Source organism: Mercurialis annua, linkage group LG5 (assembly GCF_937616625.2).
Source record: "Mercurialis annua linkage group LG5, ddMerAnnu1.2, whole genome shotgun sequence".
Taxonomy (NCBI): domain Eukaryota; kingdom Viridiplantae; phylum Streptophyta; class Magnoliopsida; order Malpighiales; family Euphorbiaceae; genus Mercurialis; species Mercurialis annua.
Genome location: NC_065574.1, coordinates 51,635,390 through 51,658,153, shown reverse-complemented (window position 1 = coordinate 51,658,153; position 22,764 = coordinate 51,635,390). Strand labels below are relative to the sequence as shown.

General features: G+C 28.4%; 1 protein-coding gene across 1 annotated transcript in view; it reads left to right on the top strand.

Moving 5' to 3' along the window:
• LOC126681222 (MLP-like protein 28) overlaps positions 1-22,764 on the top strand; it is a 42,377-nt gene that overhangs the window by 13,959 nt on the left and 5,654 nt on the right. The gene's annotated exons all lie outside the window — the stretch shown is intronic.

Here is a 22,764-nt window from a genome sequence, read left to right as displayed (position 1 = left end):
CTTGAATCCTTAAACTTTTACATATTACTCCATCCGTCTCAAATTGATAGGCACTATTTTGATTTTTTTGTCCCAAATTATCGGCGGTAATTTATTGCTTTAATGCTTAAATGGCAGATATACCCTCATTAATTACTCCCTCCATCCCAATAGAGTTGTCCACTTTGAAAAATTTTTTTGTCCCAAAACTCTTGTCCACTTTCAAAAAGTAACTAAATTTTACACTTAATTTTCATATATTATCCCTATTTAAAATCCACTAATTATGAGTAAATTGAAAGTGGACCCTATAATTAATAGGGGCATTACAAGAAAAGTAAGGAAAATTTTATAAAACCTATAAACAATAATTGCTTTTTTTAAACTGTGTGATAAAGGCAAAGTGGACAACTCTATTGGGACGGAGGGAGTAGAATATATTACATTAAAAAGAGAGCAAAATCCACTAAGAAATAAAGTCAACACTGCATTAAATAAAGACAAGTGTAATATGTTTTTATAAAATTACTCATTTTGCATAGATTTACTAAATTTCTTAATACTTGTGTTTGTCCTAAACTGCCTATCAATTTGGAACGGAGGGAGTACTTCGTTAGGTCCTTAGGTGGTCATTAAGTGGATCTGCACTTAAGGACCCAATAAATAAAAAGTAAAAATTTAAGGATATGAAAAAGGCAAATAATAGATAAAGGACTTAATAAACTAAAATCATATAGTTTAGGAATCCAAAATGGGTTTAGCCTTTAATAAAGGTCTAATCACTAAAAAGACCTCCACCTTTTAGTCCAGTTTCAGTTTAATCCCGACGTTGCAATATTGTCCAATACACCCAAATTTGCAACTCTGATTTCCAATTCTATCCTCAAAAAAGCTAAATTAAAACTTTTTCACTTGAAAAATTGTTAATTTAATACTTTATTTTAGTATAATTTTTAAATAGCACTTAATGTTATAAAAATAACAAAAAGCTCTCTTCCCCATAAAGTCAAATAATAATAAAAATTTATTTTAATATTATAATATCAAAAAATAAAAAATTCACCGCCACACTCCTTCGACCACGCCACATTTTTCCGACTCCGGTGTATATTAAAAATAATTAATATTTTCTAATTAAGGAATTAATATACGCAAAATTTTAATTATTTTTATTAAATTTAAATATTTTTTTAAAAACGATAATTATCTTTTAAAATAAAAATTAATTTTCAAAAACCCGATCTTGTTCGTCTTTCTCGTGACGAACCCAAAACGAGTTTAAAAAATATACTTTATTTAAAAGAATTATTTAATAGCAAATTATAGTATTATTTGAATTTATGTGAAATTAGGTTTTTTGTTCTTTTTATAACACTAGTTTCGCATTACGTGCTATGCACGTGACTCGTAACGTAACTCGTCAATGTATATATTAGTAGATTTATTATAATTATATTAATTTTTTATTTATAATTAATATTAAATTAATTAAAAAAATTTGTAAAAGTAAATATAATATATTAGGTTTTTTTTTTATACTGAATTTATTCTTCTTTTGACTTTATAATAATCATAATTAAATAATTAACTTAATTTTATTAATAATATTTTTAAAAATAATAAGATTGAAATTTAAATAATAATATATTGATAAAATAGAGTTTTATTATTTTGTAGTTCAATCAAACTAAAAGATATGTATTCCTACTAATTTGGAGACACTTTAGTTATTTTTCACATACTAAAAAGTAAATTGGAGATAATTTAGCTATCTATTCTAATTAGCACTTTAATTATAATAGTGATTAATTAAATAACTAATTAGTTAATGACTATAAAACCTTTATTTAATAATAAACTGAAAAGGATTATTTAGTAAATTTGCTTGTCCTCCCCTCCCCCTCCATCCGTGTTTTTATATATAGTATAGATTAAGTGCTTTTATATATAGTATAGTATAATTTATACTACAAATGCTATTTACTAGAAATCAGGGGGATGGGTTTTTAATGAAGCTTCACGAAGTGGTCAGATTCACTCCACAACTGTTGCTCCAATAGTCCATGTTGCAGCTGCTACTCCGGTAGTCCATTCTTCAGCTATTGCTCCACTAGTTCAGTCTACAGCTGCTATTCTGCAGTGTAATACCCGTGTTTTCAAACTTAAATTGTCGGTTTGATATCCGTTATAAATTGGTTGGTTTTTTTCATTCGTTGTTCTTTTTTTTTCCGCCATGTTCTTGTTATATTTCCGACTTGATTCTCAATTATTATATGTTAGAAGTAACACTTGTGATACTTTGGTAGTATCTTTTTAAGTGTCTCATATGTATCCCAGGAGTCCTGATGTTGATTGGATTTATTTTTGGGTATTTATCGAAATAGTGTTCGAGTGTTTTCTAAATTTATCATGTTTTAGTAAAACGTACATATCTCCCAATTTTACAATCGGATCGGGGACCCCTTCAGATATATTGTTCCGGAGAGAATTTACTAAAATCTCGTCGGTTAAGGTTGTTTTTGGATGTTGCGGGCACAAGCTACATGTCGCGGACGCAATGCGGGCGCTACTAGATTTTGCAAAGTCTACAAATATATCCCTACCTCGACCTAATCCGCCTTCTTTCGACTCCTAATCCCTAAAATAAGTATATACACTAAAAATATTTGTTTCTATCAATCTCTCATGTCTTAATTTGATTTCATACATGTTGAATGTGATTTAAATTTCCATTTACAAGATTTTAGGTGAATCCTTCGTGTTCTTCATTGGAGTGTTGGTGGCTTGGCATATTTCGGTCCAGATCCTATCCTTTGGGTTTAATCTTTGTTTTACCTTGTTGTTCATCAATATTAGATAATGATGTATTATCCTTATAATTTATGAATTCCTTGTTGTATGTTTATGCCTAGAATGTATGATTTAGGTTGTTGATTGATCGGATTTGTGAAATTGAGATGACATGTTGTATCTATTGATGTGTATCATATGTTTGAAGGATTATTGGTTTATGATCTGATTTGTTTGGGCTTTATGACACATTTGTATGCATTCTATTGTCCTAGGCAATTTTGCGAGAAATGACGATTTCATGAGTTATGGTTGTTGTAATCACATAAAATAATTGGAATGATATACCTATTGATATAACATGTTTAATTTGACATTTATTGTTTATAATCAGTTTTTACATGTTTGGAGCCTTGGGCGTAGGAGTGAGCAAGAACCGAACCGAACCAAAAAACCGAACTGAACCGAACCGAAATTTATTGTTTGGTGCATTTTTCCGGTTAAAATGGTTTGGATTGGTTTTATATACGAGAAAATATGAAGTTTGGTGTTTGGTTTGATTTGGTTTGTAGTTTTCATAAACTGAACCTATCGAAAAACCGAACCAACCGAATATATTAGAACTACATAGTTTTTTTAACTCACAAATCCTAATATTTGTAATTATTAATGGAGGTTTTTGTTTTGTTATGTCATAATTTATTTATAAGCTCTACTTTAACTTTTTATTAAAAATAATGGGCTTTATTTTAACTTTTTATTGAAAAATATGGCTTTACTTTAACTTTTTATGGGCTTTTAAAAACTCAAACCGATAAAATAATAGAGACCGAACCGAACCGACCGAAATTTTTCGGTTAAAAAAACTTTGGTGTTTGGTTAAATAAAGAATGGTTTGAATTGGGATTTTCCCAAACCGAAAACTAAAAAAACCGAAAAAATTCCAACCGAACCGAACAGACCGATGCTCACCGCTACTTGGGCGTATGATTTGGTTTTAACTTGATTTATGATTTTAACTAAGTTATTTGAAATGGCTTTTCGGATCATGTTTAAAAGATGGTAACTCAATTGAACTTATCTGTTACTTTTTTTTTTGGTAAATGATAATATAATAGCACAGCCACAATAGTGGGAGGCAAAAGTTTTGCAAGACGGCAAAACTAAACAAAATTACAGAAGAATTCTAAATTTCTAAAGACATCATTACCAGAAAAAACAAAACCCGGATTATTATCCTTGTAAAAAGCAACAGACTTGCAAATGATTAAATAAGCTAGAGAATCCGGATCCACCATCTCATGACGAAATAGACGCTTGTTTCTAGCTTTCCAAATTTCCCAAATGCCGAAGAACCAAAACGTTTGCCAAAGAATGCGATACCGGTGGTGAGAAAGAGAACTCCAATAATCGAAAAAATCATGTAAGGACAGAGGTGCCACCCAACTTAAATTACAAGAACTCACAATAGCGTTCCAAGTAATCCAAGAAAATCGACAATGGAGGATAATATGCAAACTTGTTTCTTCTTCCGAACAAAACAAACAAGTTGAAGAGATTAACGGAATACCTCTGCGAAGCAAACTGACATTCGATGATATCCTATCCCGAGCCAAAAGCCAAGTGAAGAAGAGAATGCGAGGCGGCGCTTTAAATTTCCAGAATCTCCCTGCATTTGTTAACGTATGACTCTGAGAGTACGCAGCAAAGAATTGACTTGAAAACACTGCTGGATTATACTGCAGTTTACCATAGAAGCTGCTGCAGTCATCGTGATTCTGCTGTGGAAGACGACCTGAAGTAATGTTCAGCAGTGAACGCAGCTGATCCTGTTCGTTTAACTGAAGCCGACGATTCCATTGAAAGGTAAAACGCTGTTCATTAAAATCAAAGAAATCACTAACCTATCCCGCCTTGAGTCTGCTGAGATCAAAAAGATTAGGAAACAAAATATATAGCTGATCATTCCCATTCCAAGAATCAAGCCAAAACCGAGTTTGATTTCCTTCTCCAATGGCTGTTTGAATGCCTTTGCAGAAACAGCTCCAAGGACCTTCATCAATAACGCAAACTTTCTGAATTCCTCTCCATTGATGAGACAAATCCCTAGTTGGAGAGAGTTCAATATCGAACCAATTCTGAAGCCCAGAACTAGAAGCAACAACATTAAACCAAATAGATTCTTTATCCGCTGTTCGTAATTTCCAAACCCATTTAAGAAGAAGGTTTTAGTTTTTAAGCTTCAAAGTAGGAATATTTAATCCGCCAGATGAAAACGGAAGACAAACATCCTGCCATGAAACTTTACTGAAGCCTGGTTTATTAACTGAACCAGTCCATAAAAACCTACGCATAATCTGTTCCATAGAAGAACTAACCGAGCAAGGGATCTGAAAGGAACACAGGTAGTAAACGGGTAAGCTGCAGAGAACGGACTTAATCAACGTCAATCTACTCGCAGGAGACAGGAGGCTTCCCCTCCAACCGGCCAAACTAGAAGAGAAGTTACTAATCACTGAGTCCCAATCTTTAGCTTTTACTGGCTTTAGAGATAAAGGCAAGCCTAAATATGAAATAGACAAATTCTCAATCTTACAATTAAGAATTTTAGAAGCCTCTGACAGGGAAAAATCATCCACATGAATACCAATGATTGAAGACTTCTGATAATTAATCTGAAGACCAGAAACCAATTCAAAACATCGCAGGATCCTCAAAAGATTTCTAATCATATCTAAGTTTTTTGGCAAAAATAAAAGAGTGTCATCCGCAAATTGTAAAATAGAAATAGGATCAGCTAGACCTTCGATATGCAGACCATCAATCAAACCCAAACTCACAGCATTAGCTAATAAAGCTCTGAGACCCTCTACCGCTAGAACAAACAGCATAGGAGATAAAGGATCTCCTTGTCTGACACCTCTGCCCATACTGAAGTTATTAGTAGGGCTTCCATTAACCAGGACGGAAAGCTGAGATGTCTTGAAAAAGGAAGAAATCCATGCTAACCATGTACTCGGAAATTGCAACTTAGCCAGCATCTTAATAATAAAAGCCCAAGATATCGAATCAAAAGCTTTTTTAAAGTCGAGTTTGATGACAAAAACCTGGTTTTTGCGTGAATGAGCAAGATGAATCAACTCAGATGCAATCATGTGACACTCATGAATGTTCCTCCCTTTGATAAACCTGAACTGACCCTCAGAAATAAGAGATGGAAGAAGAGGAGATAGTCGATTGGCCAGCACCTTTGAGATAAGCTTAAAGACCCCATTGATAAGACTGATCGGCCGAAAATCAGTAATATCAGTTGCCCCTTTCAACTTTGGAATAAGAACTAGAAAAGCTGTGTTGAGACCGGCAGGAAAATAGCCCGTTCTATGAAATTCATCAAACAAATTCAAGAAATCATTCTTAATGATAGGCCACGCTTTCTTGTAAAAGAAAAGGTTAAAACTTATCTGTTACTTGACTCTGGGATTTGATTAAGTGTTTACGATTGTTCTGTGTTTGATACATATTTTTGCTTGTTGATGTTTTTGCTAGTCTTATGCGGTGTCTACTACTTTCTAGAGTTAGGACATGTTTTAATTCCGACTTATTATTTTAATACCTGCAAGTAAAAATGCAAAATCACAGTCGTCCACTAAAAATTTGTTGCATCATTCTTTCGTCGGCTACCCGATTTGTTTCACCGGATGCTCTGATAGAAGTATAATTACTCCTATTTTGCAAGTCTATTTGTAGCACTTTACCGTATCTTTGTGTGCATTTCGAGTTATATGTTGCTTATTTTTGTATCGAAGCGTTTCAGGTCTAAGGGAAGCAAACACAGAGTAAATTGAGCCGAAAAGCAGTAGAATTCATGAAGTTTAGTAGGTCTCGAATTTAAAAGCAGATGTCAAGATTAAGACCATGACTCCACAGGCAGAAGCAAAGCTCAAAAAGCATGTCTCGATCGAGACAGGTGTTAGCAATTTTACTTACCAACTTGTAAATAGTGGACTATAAGTCCGGATTATCGTACCCACAAGGATGAGAGTTTCAAAGTGAGTGAATTAGATTTTGATCTTCAATTCGTTTAGCAAGAGAATGAGTGTTTTTCTTAATTAACCAATCAACCAACTACTAACAACTTATGCTAATCTAGGAATTAACAAATTACTAATTTAAAGAAACGAGTAAACACTGTAATAATTAACGAAATTTAAGTGATAAAGAGGTTTGGGAGCTAATAATCCTCCTAGGTCATGCAATCAAGGGTATCGGGTTTAGGGTTCTAAACGAGGACCGAGTGTTCTAAGACCGCAACTCCCGCTCTCTCGAGCCTCAAAGAGTTACAAAACTGCGACTAATCGAGCTTAACCTACTCTCGTAGCACTAAACGCAAATATAGGCAATTAACAAATAAATCACAACTCATAGGCCACCTAATTACTAACCCACTCTCATGGTGTTACTAATTAAGTCTCTAATTAACAAATCCAACTAATAAACCCTCTCTCAAGGTGAGAATTAATTTAAGAACAATACTTAGGTAGCTAATCTAAGCAAGCTTTAGGCTCCTTAATTAGAACAATCAACACAACCCCAAAACCCTAACCCAATCATACACAACTAAGATTCAAATTAACCCCCAAACATGGGTTTAGCCAACCATGGTGAAGATAACAAGAATTACTAATTTATCAACAAACATTAAACATCTATTGCTATTCATAATGAGTGAAAGACAATTACCTTAAGTAGAGCTTGTGTGTAAATAAAAGTATTCACTAGATAATGAAGCTTGAAATAATAATAAGACTTGTAGTAGAAGAAAAATCATAAAGAAAACTAAAATCTGGAAATTACTTCTCAAGAACAATAAGAACAATTGTAGATCTCTACAAAAGGAAATAAAAAGTACTATATTAGGATTGAGGCTAAAAGTGTAGAATGTTTTACCCTGAAAACATAAAAGGCCTTATATAGCCAAGCCAAAAGAGGCTAAATGACAAATCCACTAGTACAAAGATTTGGCCAAAAGGGGAAAATGGGCCCACTAGCACACGGACCCAAAAAGATTTTACTCCAGGTTTTTCTACATGTCTCGATAGAGAAGCCTTTGTAAGAAGGCTTCTCGATCGAGACCCAAAATTGGCTTGCTCTCGGTATCTTTTGGAGACCATGGTCTCGATCGAGAAGCTTAGTACAAGAGCCTTCTCGATCGAGACCTGCCTAAAAACTAGCTTCTCGATTTGTACTCCTTTGTCTCGATAGAGACCTTGATAAACCTTGGGTCTCTTTTATCTTGCGTTCTAGCTTCCGTCTTTTAGATTTCTTTGATACTTCGCCCTTTATTGACCAAAAACCTTCATATTCGCTCCGATTACCTGAAATTGCACATACACGTAATAAGGCATACAATTGCTTTAAAAACGCATATAAAACGTTCGAAGCGATGCTAAAAAGACTCGAACCGATAGGAATATTTCACTCCTATCAACAAGAGAGGTCTCGATCGAGACCAATTACACTTGAAATCAAGAGCAATTGAAGTTGATGCTATTTCGAAAGAAACACTCTTTGTCTTGAACGAGAAGGCTGAAATGGAAGCATGTCTCAATGGAGACCCTCACTGTTTCGATCGAGACATTATTTTTAAGGGACACGTGCAGACAAGCTAAATTAGAAGAGTGGACTTCACCTTGGCCTACTTCCTTTTAAGCATTCCATATTCAGACTACTTCCTCATTCAAGCAGGTAGGTCCTTTGGGAGAGTTAAACTCCAAATTCAGATTTCAAACGGCTGCATATAATACGGTTCGAATCACGACCTCATTTAAATTAGGAGAGCGCCTTACCAACTCATTATTCCCTTAGGTTCGGTCTTTCATTTTTTACTCATTGTATAATTTCATTATGAACTTTTTTTTCTTCATCTCTTGTATGATTGCATTATGAACTTCTAATAAAATATTCATAAAAAAATTCTAATAAAATCGGAAAAAAAGTCTGTTTAACTTATATTCTAGCCTGACAAAATTAACGTAAGTTGCATTATGAATTTTATTTATTATTTATGCTTATCAAAATGTTATCATTTCATTGTGATCAAGATATTTTATTAATTGTCAAACACTTTTATTTATATATAAGGACATTATTGACTAAAATATAATTAGAATTATTTATTAATTATTTGGTTTGTGTGTACTTAAAAGATATGTTTTTTGAAAAATTTATAAAATATTATTTAATCAACATACATGATTATAAGCTATGAGATCGTATCTATTATCAATAATTATGGTAATTTTCTCAATTAAACAAAGCAAATGAAGAAAGTACAGTCGACCCTCTAATAGTTAATATTCTATAAATTGATAATTCTAATAATTAATAGAAAATTGAGAGAACCAACTTCGTTCCACGTCGGATAATTAATAATTCTATTAATAATTAATAAAATTTAAAATATATTTTACATGAATATTAATTATTAGAGAGATTTTTTTAAGAAATATATAACAATTGATGATTTATTTGAGGCAATACTAACCTTAATTCATAAAGTGGAAGTTAAAATACCATCAAATTATAACTTTCTTATTCTTTTAAGAAATTTTAAAAGAAGTTATTAGATAAACAAATTAAAGTAAGTAAAGTATCTCTAGTATAAAAAATATTAAAAATTATTTTACTTTATGAATACAACTTCTTAATAATTATTTTTTGCTTTGATATCAATTGATATTTTTTAAATTGAATATAAAATTGTTTCTTTTAAATTGAGTGATTGTAAAGGGGATAATGTCAAAAAAATTCACGAACTTTACATATTTTTTTCATTTTAATCACACATTTTAAATTTTGTCATTTTCATACATGAACTACCACTTTTTCCCAAATTCATTCACGATGCTGAGGTGTCACGTCTTCGTTGGTGTAATCGCTGAGGTGGAGGTCATTTAACACCAATTAATGAGTGACATCTCAACGCCGTGTATGAATTTGGAAAAAAGTGGTAGTTTGTGCATGAAAATGACAAAATTTAAACTTCGTGATTAAATGAAAAAACATGTAAAGTTCGTGATTTTTTTTAACATTAACCCATTGTAAAGTGTATTTAGTTAGTTTTTTTATAATATAATATTAATATTAAGTCTATCAATGTAGATGCTTTAAAATAACTTTTATAATTTTTTTTATACAAATTCAATAAATTCATAATTCTAATAAGGATTAATTACATATAAAATCACAATCTTTACACGAATTCTCAAAAATAACATGACCTTTAAAACGTGTCAATTCAGGGCATCACCTTTCATTTCTTTTCAAAAACAACATGAGCACGTTTTTAGATAAAATTTTGCTGATTTGGACACTCAATGGGAGTGCCACGTGCAGTGGCGGAATCAGAATTTTTTTCCAGCCCGGGCTAATTAATATGTAAAATATAAATAATTTTAACGTAAATATGCACATGTTTATAATTTTAAAATAATTTCAATACAACTTATTTCTCTCTTCCAATTAGTGTACAAAAAATAAAATAATTCAATTTCGTGATTTGGAATAAAAAAATATGTATGACTTGTTAATTCTGGATCGTTTTACATTAATAATTTTTATGAGAATAAAGATTTAATTTTTTAAATTGTCTTAAATTAAGGGCGCTAGATGGAATTATTGATTATCAAAGAGTATTAAAATGATTAATTTTACTTGATTTAAGTAAAATAATGGGCTCTGGCAAAAGAAAAAGAGTAAAATAATAGGAAATTTAGGATGATATAAGACATATAAGAATCGATACTAGGTCAGTAAATGAAGAGAGTCAGAGACAAACTCTCTACCACTAAGCCAAAGTGCTAAATGCTACACATTAGTACATAAATATATTGATATCATTTTCCAGCCCGGGCTTAAGCACACCCGAGCCTAAGCGTGGTTCCGCCACTGGCCACGTGTCATGCCACGTCAGCAAAAACGCACTAAAAATATGTCCATATTGTTTTTGAAAAGAAATGAAAGGTAGTGCCCTGAATTGCCACGTTTTAAAGGTCATGTTATTTTTGCAATTTCGTGTAAAGGTAGTGATTTTATATGTACTTAACCTTTCTAATAATTAATAAATTTTTGATCTAACATGTGTATTAATTATCAGAGGGTCGACTGTATAGAAATACTCCTGCATTAAACATACACATTAATATTTAACTTAATGTTCTAAAAAAATAATATTATAAAATCGCCAATTATATCTATATGCATGTCTTTACATTTCAATTGTACCCAATTTTATAGATTGTACTGTTTTTCATTTGAAAAAAATTTAAAACAAACCCTTATAAATAATTTATTTAAATTTTTTACCATATGAAACATTTAAATTCTATTTACTTTTACTTTATAACCGATTAAAAGTTTTAAAAGTAGCAATTCCCCGGTAAACCATGCATACTGAGTGCCATACTCTCTTTAAAGTCTCTTTAAATGCTACGAGGTGGTTAGTAGGTGACCTGCTACATTTAATTTGCTCTTTTTAATAATAGACGAAATAAAAATTGGCATCTTGACAGCTAATCATATCTTCTCAGAATGCCTTCTCTTTCTAATAATGGACTTATTTATCAATTCATGATATGATTTGATTTCTTAAAAAACTTGCATAATTCAAGTTTTTTTCTTCTTCAGAAAATGACTTTTAAATGTAAGACTTAATTTAACACAGAAAGTGGGTGGTGGAGTTGGATTCGGAAGCGATGGTAGTGACATTTCAGTAAGTGATAAATTATAAATTATAAATTTAATAAACTATAAAAAAATAAATATTTATATTTTGTTTTATATTTTTTATATGAGGAAATTATACCATTTACTAAATACAATTATAAAAATAGGTGTTAATATTTTTCATTTACAAAATACCGAATTGACTTAAAAATAATTACAAAAATACCAAAAAAAATAATTATTACAAAATAAAATTTACATAATGTTAATTTATGTATACTAAATTCATGTGCATAATGTTTATAAACTAAAAAAATATTAAAATTATACCAATATTATATCAGTAAGTGATAAATTATAAAAGATACTCCCTCCGTTCTTTTTTAGTTGTCCATTTAGCTAAAATTACACATATTAAGATAGTGGGATTTTTGTCTTAAATAATAGAAGTAAATACTAATATAACCCTACTATATAATAAATGTTTTGTAAATTGAGTTATGGAGTCATTTATTAGGAAGGGTTAAATTTGGAAGATAATAGCTAATGTTATCTTGAAATTCTAAATGGACAACTAAATGTAGATAAATTCATTTGGCTAAATGGACAACTAAAAAAGAACGGAGGGAGTAATTCATATCCCACAAATAAAATTTATTGAAAACATTTGTGGATTAGATATTAAAAAATTCATATTAAGTGGGAGGTCCAGACAGGGGATGCCAAGGTTAGCCTCCCCGAGAGTTTACCCAGATGGTCAGATTCTGCCCTAAAAAGAATGGTCGGGCTCCGCCGGGAGTTCTCTCGTCACAAAAAAAAAAGTAAATATTTGTATTTTGTTTGATATTTTTTATATGAAAATTACACCATTTACCCAAAAAAAAATTATAAAAATAGATGTTGATATTTCTCATTTACAAAATATCAAATTAACTTAAAAATATTTATAAAAATATCAAAAAATAAAAAATAATTTTAAAAAAATGGTATGCATAATGTTAATTTTTGTATACTAAATTTGTTTGCATAATATATATAAATTAAAAAAATATTAAATTATACCAACATTATACTAAGAGTATACATATCAAAACATACCAAAATTTTATTAATATTAAACAAACATTATACAAAATACATTGTATACTAAAATTAAATTATTAATATACTAAAATTAAACGTATGAAAATATATAAATAATTTATTATCGATACACCGAAAGTATACTGAAATTATATCAATATAAAATTTAATGTTGTTTTTAAATTCTCTAATTCTTAAGTTTTGAATATATTGAAATTATATCAATAGATACCGTATTTTATAACTAATTTTTGTTTTTTTGATATTTTAATAAATATTTTGTATTCAATTTAATATTTTTATAAATAACAAAAAGTCAATATCTATTTTTATAATATTTTTGAATTTTTATATATTTTTGTAAAAGTCTCTTTTTATATTATTAGTTGGTAGGTCATCCATGATTTAAAATGAAATTATTATGAATGATACATTGTCATATCATAGGATTTTAACTTTTGAAAAGTAAATATAGGACTCACATGCATTTAGAACAAATTTCAACTTTTAAAGTAAATATATGGGCCCATTATTAAATTTTTTTTAGTGCAGATTAGAGAAAGTTCAATTTATTAGATATTTCGTAATGAATGTTTAATGATGGAGTCTAATAGATTATTATTAGACTTAGAGAAAATAACAAGAAAAATCATAAACCACAATTGTTTTTCACCAATTGCCATTTTAGTTAGAGTTATTTCTTTGTTAGCATTATTATTTCAATTAATAGCACAAAACCCATTAAATTTTCATTTACTGCCATCTTCCTTAAACTTACATGTGTCCAAATCTCCACCTACATTAACTGATTTGCTTCCCCGTTCCCTTTTCCTTCTCCTCTTATACGATACCACACTTTGCTACTGCTAATAACCATTATACATATTTATTATAAAATTGCAACTGATTAAGAACACTAATTGCCATAATATGCACCTAAACTAGTAGTGCTACTTTTATTATTATCTGATGAACCCACCATTCCCTCCAAACCACCCACTACCAAAAAAATCTATTAAGAAATAAAAAGTGTCCATATCAGTAGCTACAAAATTTCTACTGTGAAGAAATAGTGGAGTCCTCTCAAGCCATTGGCATGAAAGAAATAGTGGAGTCTTTTCAAGCCTCAACCAATTGTTTTTGGTAGGTGTATTGTACCAGAAATGTTTCTGCTTTTAATTGTTGAAGAAAAAATATTTGACAGGATGTATAAGAGTTAAAAGAGAAGAATGAGAAGATGGTGAAGTATTCTGAAATTATTATTTTTTCTTAATGTTAGCTTTTGTGTATAAAGTTAATTGTTCATTCTAATGAGCTAAAATTTTCAATTATAGAGTATAATTTAACTATTTAGTTATGATATTGGGTGGTAGTTGTGGTGGAGGTAGCTGGAGGTTGGAGAAGACATGTCAATTAATTTAAAAATTAAAAAACTTTAAAATTATGCTTTTTATATGTTTTTATTATATTTTTTTCCATTTATTATTGAATAGAAGCTTTTTATAACTATTCGGAAAAATATTTATACAAATACTGTCAAAAAATTAAAAAATATTCAAGATATTAGAAAAAAAAATTACAAAAATGATGGAGATATATTTGATACAACTCTGATACATATTTGATACATTTCCGAAACATATATTTCCGATACATATTTGATACATCCTCGATACATTTCCGTTACATATTTGATGCATCTCCGATACATATTTGATATATATTTGATCGTTCAAAATATTTTTTCTTGTTAATATATATATATATATATATATATATATATATATATATATATATATATATATATATTTGATACATTTCCGATACATATTTGATACATTTCCGATACATATTTGATCATTTTCGATACATATTTGATTCATTTTCGATACATCTCAGGTATATCAGATAATTATTAATTTATTATTCAAAAAAAAATTATTAAAAGACACGTAGGTGGATTAATTTATCTTTTTCAAAATCTTTTGATCGAGAAAGTGAATTACATGTACTAAATTGGAGTTTAATTAACCGAATTAATTAAATTTTTTAATTTTTATCTTTAATTTTTATCGATTTAATTGAATCAAACGACTAATTCGATAGATTCATTTTTATATTTATACATTTTTCAACACATATTTTATACATGATAGATACATTTTTAAAATGTGCTTTATAGATACATCATGATATATATTTATACATAATAGATACATCATAATATATAATTACACATGGCATAAAAATTAAATAATTTATAAAAATTGTATTATTTGTGTATTTATGTATTTTTTTTTAATTTAATAAATTTAAGTTTTTAAAATTAAAAGTAATATTGTTTTTAAAATTTATGTTATATAAATGAATTATTTAGACATATGGTGTGTGTGTGTGTATGAGAAAGGGGGACCACGTGGCAAGGGAGTGAGAGAGAAAGAGAGAAAGAGAGAAAGAGAAACACATGAGAAAGAAAAATGGATCACGTGGGAAAGAGAAAGAGGGACTATGTGTCTTTTTCCTATTGGAATGGCATGGATGTAAAGTTTTGATGTTTTGTGGCATGAATAGAAAATAAATTAGTTAAATGGCAATTAGTGTAATTGGAGCCCAATTTTTTGGCATTTTTGTTGTTTTCTCTTAGACTTATAAAGTGGATGGCCTTAATTATATTTAGAAATATTTGTAAATACAACCTCACATTTTTAAATTGGCTTAATTATTTAAAAACCACCCATCTTATAACTTTTTTTCATTTATACCATGACCTAGGAAAATTTTCAATTGTATCCTATTTTTGATTTTTATGTTTCATCTCTACCTAATGAGTTGAATTGACCTATTTTCTTTTAAAAACAAGTTTAAATTAGTCCTTCATTTTTAACCTACATTCTAATAAAATGTTAATGTTAATCATTTATGTATTTTATTTTTAATATTTTCATCTTTAAATTAATTAAATTATCAAAACAATTACTCTTGGGGTACAAACGAAACATAAAAATCGAAAATAGGGTACAATTGAAAATTTTCCTAGGTCATGGTATAAATGAAAAAATTATAAAATGAGTGGTTTTTAAATAATTAGGCCTTTAAAATTTTATTATGCATCACTTTGAAACTTAACAAATATTAGCATATCTTTTTGAAGTCCGACAAACTTGATCTTGAAATATTTACCAACACTTGAATACATATGTGGGACACTAAAACAAATATGAACTGTCACGTCATTGATATCATATTGCTACAAAATTCATTATAAAATGGCTAATATACTAAAACATTATTGACTTTTAATTTTTTTTTAATTGCACTATATATTTATAAATTTGTCAATTTTATTATATTTTGTATTTTTAATTTTCAATAACACCTTAAATTAAAAAATTAGATGATTTTATTATTATAAAAATAAAAATATTCAAGATATTTAATTTTAGGCCTAATCACTCAAAAAACCCTCACCTTTAATTTTTTTTCAATTCCACCCCGACGTTGCAAATTTGTCAATTTTACCCACTTTTAAATTTTCCGTTATCAATTGTACCCCAATTTTTTAATTTTTGTTAATTTTTTAACTTAAATGATGAAATCATTCAATTAACTAAGTTTAAATATGAAATTAAATTCTATTTTATTCCAAAAAGTACAAATAAGTCCTTTATTTTTTAAAAACTAACTAAAACCCATAACCATATTAACACTAACTTAAATTCTTAATTAATTTAACTAAATTTAAATAAATTTTAAAAACGTACAATTAATATATGCTAGACATGGAGAATGTTTCAAACAAATTTCCAAACGAAAAAGACGTTAATTTAATTTTTTAGGGTACAATTGAAACACAAAAATGTAAAATAGGGTAAAATTGACAAATTTTCAACGTCACGGTATGATTGAAAAAGGGCTAAAAGGTCGGGGTTTTTTAAAACATTAGACCTTAATTTTAACAATTATATCATATTCTTTTACAATTATAAAAATTCAAATAAGTCATTTATCTTTTAAAAAATTCTAATAAATTTAAAATAAATATTAATTAGATATATGATTAATTAATTTTATAAAATTTATAAAAAATTAGATAAATTAAAAACCGACATGTGTCAATGCCTCCAACTCCAAATCCACCACCCCCTTCGTCGGATCAGTCACACTCGCCGCTTCTTGTCTTCTATGGAGGACAAGCAGACCTTCTTGCTCGTCCTCCCATGAAGGACATCGGCAGGTTTGAGGGCGGGCGGGCAGTAACGCTTCGAGGGAGGAGGCGACGGTTAGAGAGAGACGGTGATAGAGTTTGAGAAATTTTTAAGTAACTTACATAAAATAATTTTAATATCATATTTTTTATTTTACGGAGAAGATGGTTTTTTATGTAATTTATAACATCAAAGAATCTTTAGCATATTTGATAAATATGGAGGGCTCATTTTGAATGTTATACAAATAAAAAGAGTTTAATTTGATGTTCTAGTGTGTTATTGAAAATCAAATATATAAAATAAAATAAAATTGACCGATTGATAATATTATGATGCAATTGAAAATAAATAAATAAAGACAGGTAGTTGTTAAGACTATTAGTTTTTATAATATTTCAATCTTTTACAGGTTTTGTTAAATTCATTCCTATTTTATTTTCATTCTTTATTTTGTCTCTAGATTAACAAAAATACTCCCTCATTCTGAAATAGTTGCCGCTTTAGTCATTTTCACACAAATTAAAAAATTAGTAAATATGTCTAAAATTATAAATATTTTTTATTAAATTAGCCCTTTTTAAAACTTGTTAACATTAATTAGTATGACTTTTTATTTGTATTTTTGTATTTTTTTAATGAATTAATGAGGGATATATGTGAAAAAATAGTAATAAATGCTTTTTTGGTATTATAAAGTGATAAGTATTATGGAAAAGAAAAATCTCCCTATAAAGCGATAACTATTTCAGAATGGAGGGAATAGCTATAAAAATTCCTATTGGATGAAATTTGGAGGTGAATCTTATTTTCTGTTAGGTGAGAATATGTTAGCCAATATTCATCCTGACATTTTTACACTTTGCGTGTATTGGTCACTTCTTCCCTATCTAATAACTTTTTAATTAAATGATATTTAAGATAATAAATTTTTTTTTTTTAATTTTCTCTCTGAGTTTTCATAACTCAAAAATATTAAAAAGTTTCTACAAAAAGCCAACTCTTTTTTGTTCTGTTGATAATGCCTTATTTTTTTAAATATTATTGTCACATTATCTTATTGAATAGAAATTTATTCATCTGTTTGAGTTAGATAATTAAAAAACTGATAAATTATTAAATTTATAATATTTCAATATTATTTACTAAAAATTAAATACATCAGTTACTAAATAAACGTAATATATATATATATATATATAAATTTAATTAATAAATGAAAATTATGCATACTTTACTAAATTGTCACTTTTATTATTTTAGAATTTAATTTTTATTTTTTATTTTAAAGTTTATAAATACTGCTTTTTTCAATTTTGATTAACGCATCATATATTTTGTTCATGATAGAAATCCAATTAAAAAATATATTTCTATTCGGAATCATATTTCTATATTCAAGAAAGATAATCATATTTAAGAGATTCATTTCTAAATGAGCTCACAAGTCAAATAATTTTTTTATTCAATTCGTACGCTAAATAGGCATCATTTTCTTATTTAGAATCTATAAGATATTCTCTCATTAATACCGTATAAGGAATTTGAGTGGCAATTTTCTGAAATACATGTTTCGGTAACTTATTTACACTTTTACCTGTCAAGTTTTGATTTTTTTTCTTACTTTTTTTATTTATGAAAAATACTTTTTTTTAATTTCACAAATACCTTTTTCGGTTTTCAATTTTGGTTTTCTGTTTTTTCGGTTCGGTTGACCGAACCGACTGATTGCACATTATTTTTCAGTTTTTAATATTTTATTCTTTTCTTTATAGATTTTTTTCCTGAATTTTTTTTATAGTGTATATATAGTGTTTTTATAGTCTTTTTATAGAGTAAGATCAGTGTATATATAGACTATTTATAGTGTATTTATGACATTTTGTAGTGTTTTATGGTTTATACCATGAAAACACTATAAATGCACCATAGATATACTACAAAATGACAAAAATACACTAAAAACATAGATATCCCGAAAAACACCAGAAATACACTATAAATACACCAAAAATACACTAAAACGTAAATATTTTATAAAATTACTACAAATGCACCATAAATCATTACAAAAAATCTAAAAAATCACACAAATTTAAAAACGAGTCGAGAAATCCATAGCGCGAATGGAAGAGACAAACAGATTAGCGCGAACAGAAAAGATAAACGAGAAAACGACGAGAAATCTATCGGAAGTATACGAACGGAAACGCGAATGGAAAAGCGAACGGAAAAGAAGAACAGTAACCGGAGAAGACAAACTGAAAATCAAACGAAAAAGAAGAAGAAAAGAAGAGAGAACTTTGAGAGAGAATAGAGAGAAAAATGAATAATTATGTAAAAGTTTAACTTAAAATGAGATAAAACTTCTATATATAGTGAGTACTTTTATGAATAAGTTAGAAAAATAGGTAGCGATAATAAAATAAATATTTATCTCTCTCTCTCTCTCTCTCTAATATTTGTGCTCTCACTTCTCTCTAGAAATAACTTCCATTTTCTCCATCTTTTTGAGGGTGGGAGAAGATGATCTTTCCGGCTAGCCGGAAAATCATCTTCTCTCCGCCCATATTACTAAGTAGTATAGATTTACTCTTTATTTCAATAAATATTTGTTAAAATTTTAATTTTGAGTTGGGTTTTTTTGATTTTATCATGTTGGAATAAATTTTAAGGTCTTTACCACCTCTTTTGCTTTGATTTTTTAGATCTACAAAGAATTTTTAGTGTTTGATCGTTCTTCAAAGTCAAGTTTTTGTAGATCTAAAAATTGGGAGGTTTGTGACTTTTAACTTTATAGATCTAGATGATGAAGATGGTTGGTTGGCAAAAATACTACGCTTCAACGGTTCAAGCGGATTTTCCGTCTCATCGGAAGAAGAAGATCGAACTCCCCGTCCGACGGTTTATCGTTGTTTTTAAGTTTGCGGGATCCATGATTAGACTTCTTTCTAATTTTTGCTTGTATCACGTTTGTTGCCTTTTATTGGTTGCTTAATCTTGAAAGATCATATAAAAAAATTATTGTCATATGACTTTCACTCTTGTATTGTTATCTTCATCAATAGATTTACCTTTGGAAAAAAAATAGGTAGCGTAGGAAATAAGGAAACGGTAGGCCAAAATACTGTAAATACTTTGCTAAAAACAGGTATTTGGAAAATAATTTCAAATTTAAGATATGGCTAAACACACAATTATAATTTATAAATAGTGCTCCCTTACCACTATTAGAAAACAGTCGATTTGCGACGGATTTTAGCGACGGATTTGAAATCCGTCGCAAAAATTGATTTTTGCGACGGATTTAGCGACAGATTTTGAATCCGTCGCTAAATCCTAAAACAAATTGAATCCCGCCAATTTGTTTTTCGCTTTTAGCGACGAATTTTGTAATCTGTCGCTAAAAGTAATACATTTAGCGACGGAATACCACATCTGTCGCTATTGCTTACTTTTAGCGACGGATTACTAAATCCGTCGCTAAAAGTACTATTTTTATTAAAAAAATTATAATTAAAAAATATATTTACTAAAATAATATTTATTAATTAAAATAATATTAATTATAAAACAATTTATTAAAAAAATTATTTATTATATTTATTTATTAATAAAATAATTATTTATTTAAAAATAATTATTTATAACAAAATTATAATATTAGAATGTGGGAGTAAAGTGTAATAGTAATAATTTGTTGTTTTTATTTAAAATAATTATTAAAAAAATAATTTATTTTATTTAAAAATAATTTATTTTATCTAAAAATAATTAGTATGAAAAAATAATTATTTTATATAATAAGAGAGTAAATTGCTGGAGTATCTTTTTGTTATTTTTTGTTATATTTAAATATAATATACATAAATATAAAACAAGAATCTGAGTTGAATAAGTTGGAGTCACTCGCGGGGGAATTACAAAGTTAAAGAGGAATCGATGGGAGTAATGTGAAGAATGGGTGACCTACTCGGAAGTTGGAAGATTTGCGATATTTGCGGGTCAGTGCGGGTGTGTGTTGTATAGCCGACGGGTGTGTGATTGTGGTTGACCGTTTAAATAATATTTCATTTTACGATTTTAATTAAAAAATATTTTTTTTTTATTTTTAAAAATTAGCGACGGATTTCAAAATCCGTCGCAAATTTTTTTAAATCCGTCGCAAAAAAAAAGTATTCCGTCGCTGCAAAATTGGCGACCAGATATTTAGCGACGGAATTTAGCCATTTAGCGACGGAAAAATTCATCGCTAAATGGCTGTTTTTTAGTAGTGTACTCTCAATACCGATTTAAGTATCACAGAGCTAATCGGACAACTGTCCTCCGATTAGCCATTATAGTGTTTTGCAAGTTAAGTCGCTAATATGTGCTGATCTATCAATTCACATGGTTTTTAAAGTATTTTATTTTATTGTTTTATTTGTTTATTCATACATACATATGCGCATTGACGAAGCCACCCCCAAAATTGAGATGGGGCACAAATTTAATTTTAAAATATAATAACATATATCATACCAAAAAGAAAATTAAACCAAATAAATAAGGTCAAATGTCGTAAAAAGGCCAAACCTTTCACAAAAGTTTCACAAAGATCCCGACCTTTCAATTTTGTCAATTTTGGCCAAAAATTGATTATTTGGTTTCACAAAAGTCTTGACCTTTCAATTTTGTCGATTTTGGCCAAAAATGGATTATTTGGTTTCACAAAAGTTCTGACCTTTCAATATATGTGCATGTCACGTAGGCGCCACATAGGCAAATTGAAATCAATTGAGAGTTGGCCACAATTGAAACCAAATAATATATTTTTGGCCAAAATCGACAAAATTGAAAGGTCAGGACTTTTGTGAAACTTTTATGAAAGATTTGGTCTTTTTACGACATTTGGCAATAAATAAATATTTTGTGGTTAGGTTATATTTATTATAAAAATATAATTCTATTTTTTAATTTTAATTTTATTTTACATGCAACAAATTTGTCTTAATGAAAAATAAAATAAAAAATAAAAAAACACATTAAATTACTATATTTGAACATAATTAAAAAAATAAAGATATGTTTTTAAATAGAAATATGTTGAAAATTTTAAAATTAAAATTTAATTTAAATAGAGTCTGCAGCATTTTTTTTAAACTAATCTAAATTATATGTTAGATTTTATCATACATTACTCTTCTACAAAATCCAATAAATTTATTTTATTTGGTCCAAGTAATATATTAAATGACATATTGCTTTTACTGTTAGTGTAAAATTAGGAAGTCTAATTAACCCATAGACTTGGTTTATTAGATTAACTAATTTTTTTTAGAGGAATTTGCACAAAAAACTCCTTTTTCTAACTTATTTGTTTTAAATACCTCAATTTCAAAAATTTACTTTTATACTCTATTTTTCTATTATTTTTAGTTGTACTCTCAATTAGCAAAATAACTTATTTGTATTTTTACTCTCATTCTTTTAAACACATGCATATCTCATTCTTCCTTTTTTTCTCTCTCTCCTTTTCCTCTCTTCCTTTTCCTTTTTCTTTTTCGTTTTTTTCTTTCTCTCTCCTTTTTTCTCTCTTTTTTTTTTCTTTTCTTTTCGTCTCTTTTCTTTCTTTCTTCTTCTTCTTCTTCTTCTTCTTCTTCTTCTTCTTCTTCTTCTTCTTCTTCTTCTTCTTCTTCTTTTCTCTGCAACTTTTTTTTTCTTCATTTTTTTCGTTTTCTACTTTTTCTATTTTACACACTATATAAATAAACTGTAAGACAAAGAAATTTGAATAAAAAGAAGAGTTTAAGAGATAATATGATGGGTGATAGATGATAAAGTGCTTCTTCTTCTTCTTCTTTTTCTTCTTCTACTTCTTTCTTTCTATGTTGTTTTAAATTATTAGATCATTGTTATCTGTAATTTTTTACAACTTTTTTTTGAAAAAAACGTAATTTTCTTCATTGGTGATGTTTTGACCTGGTTTTCAAATATTTAAAAT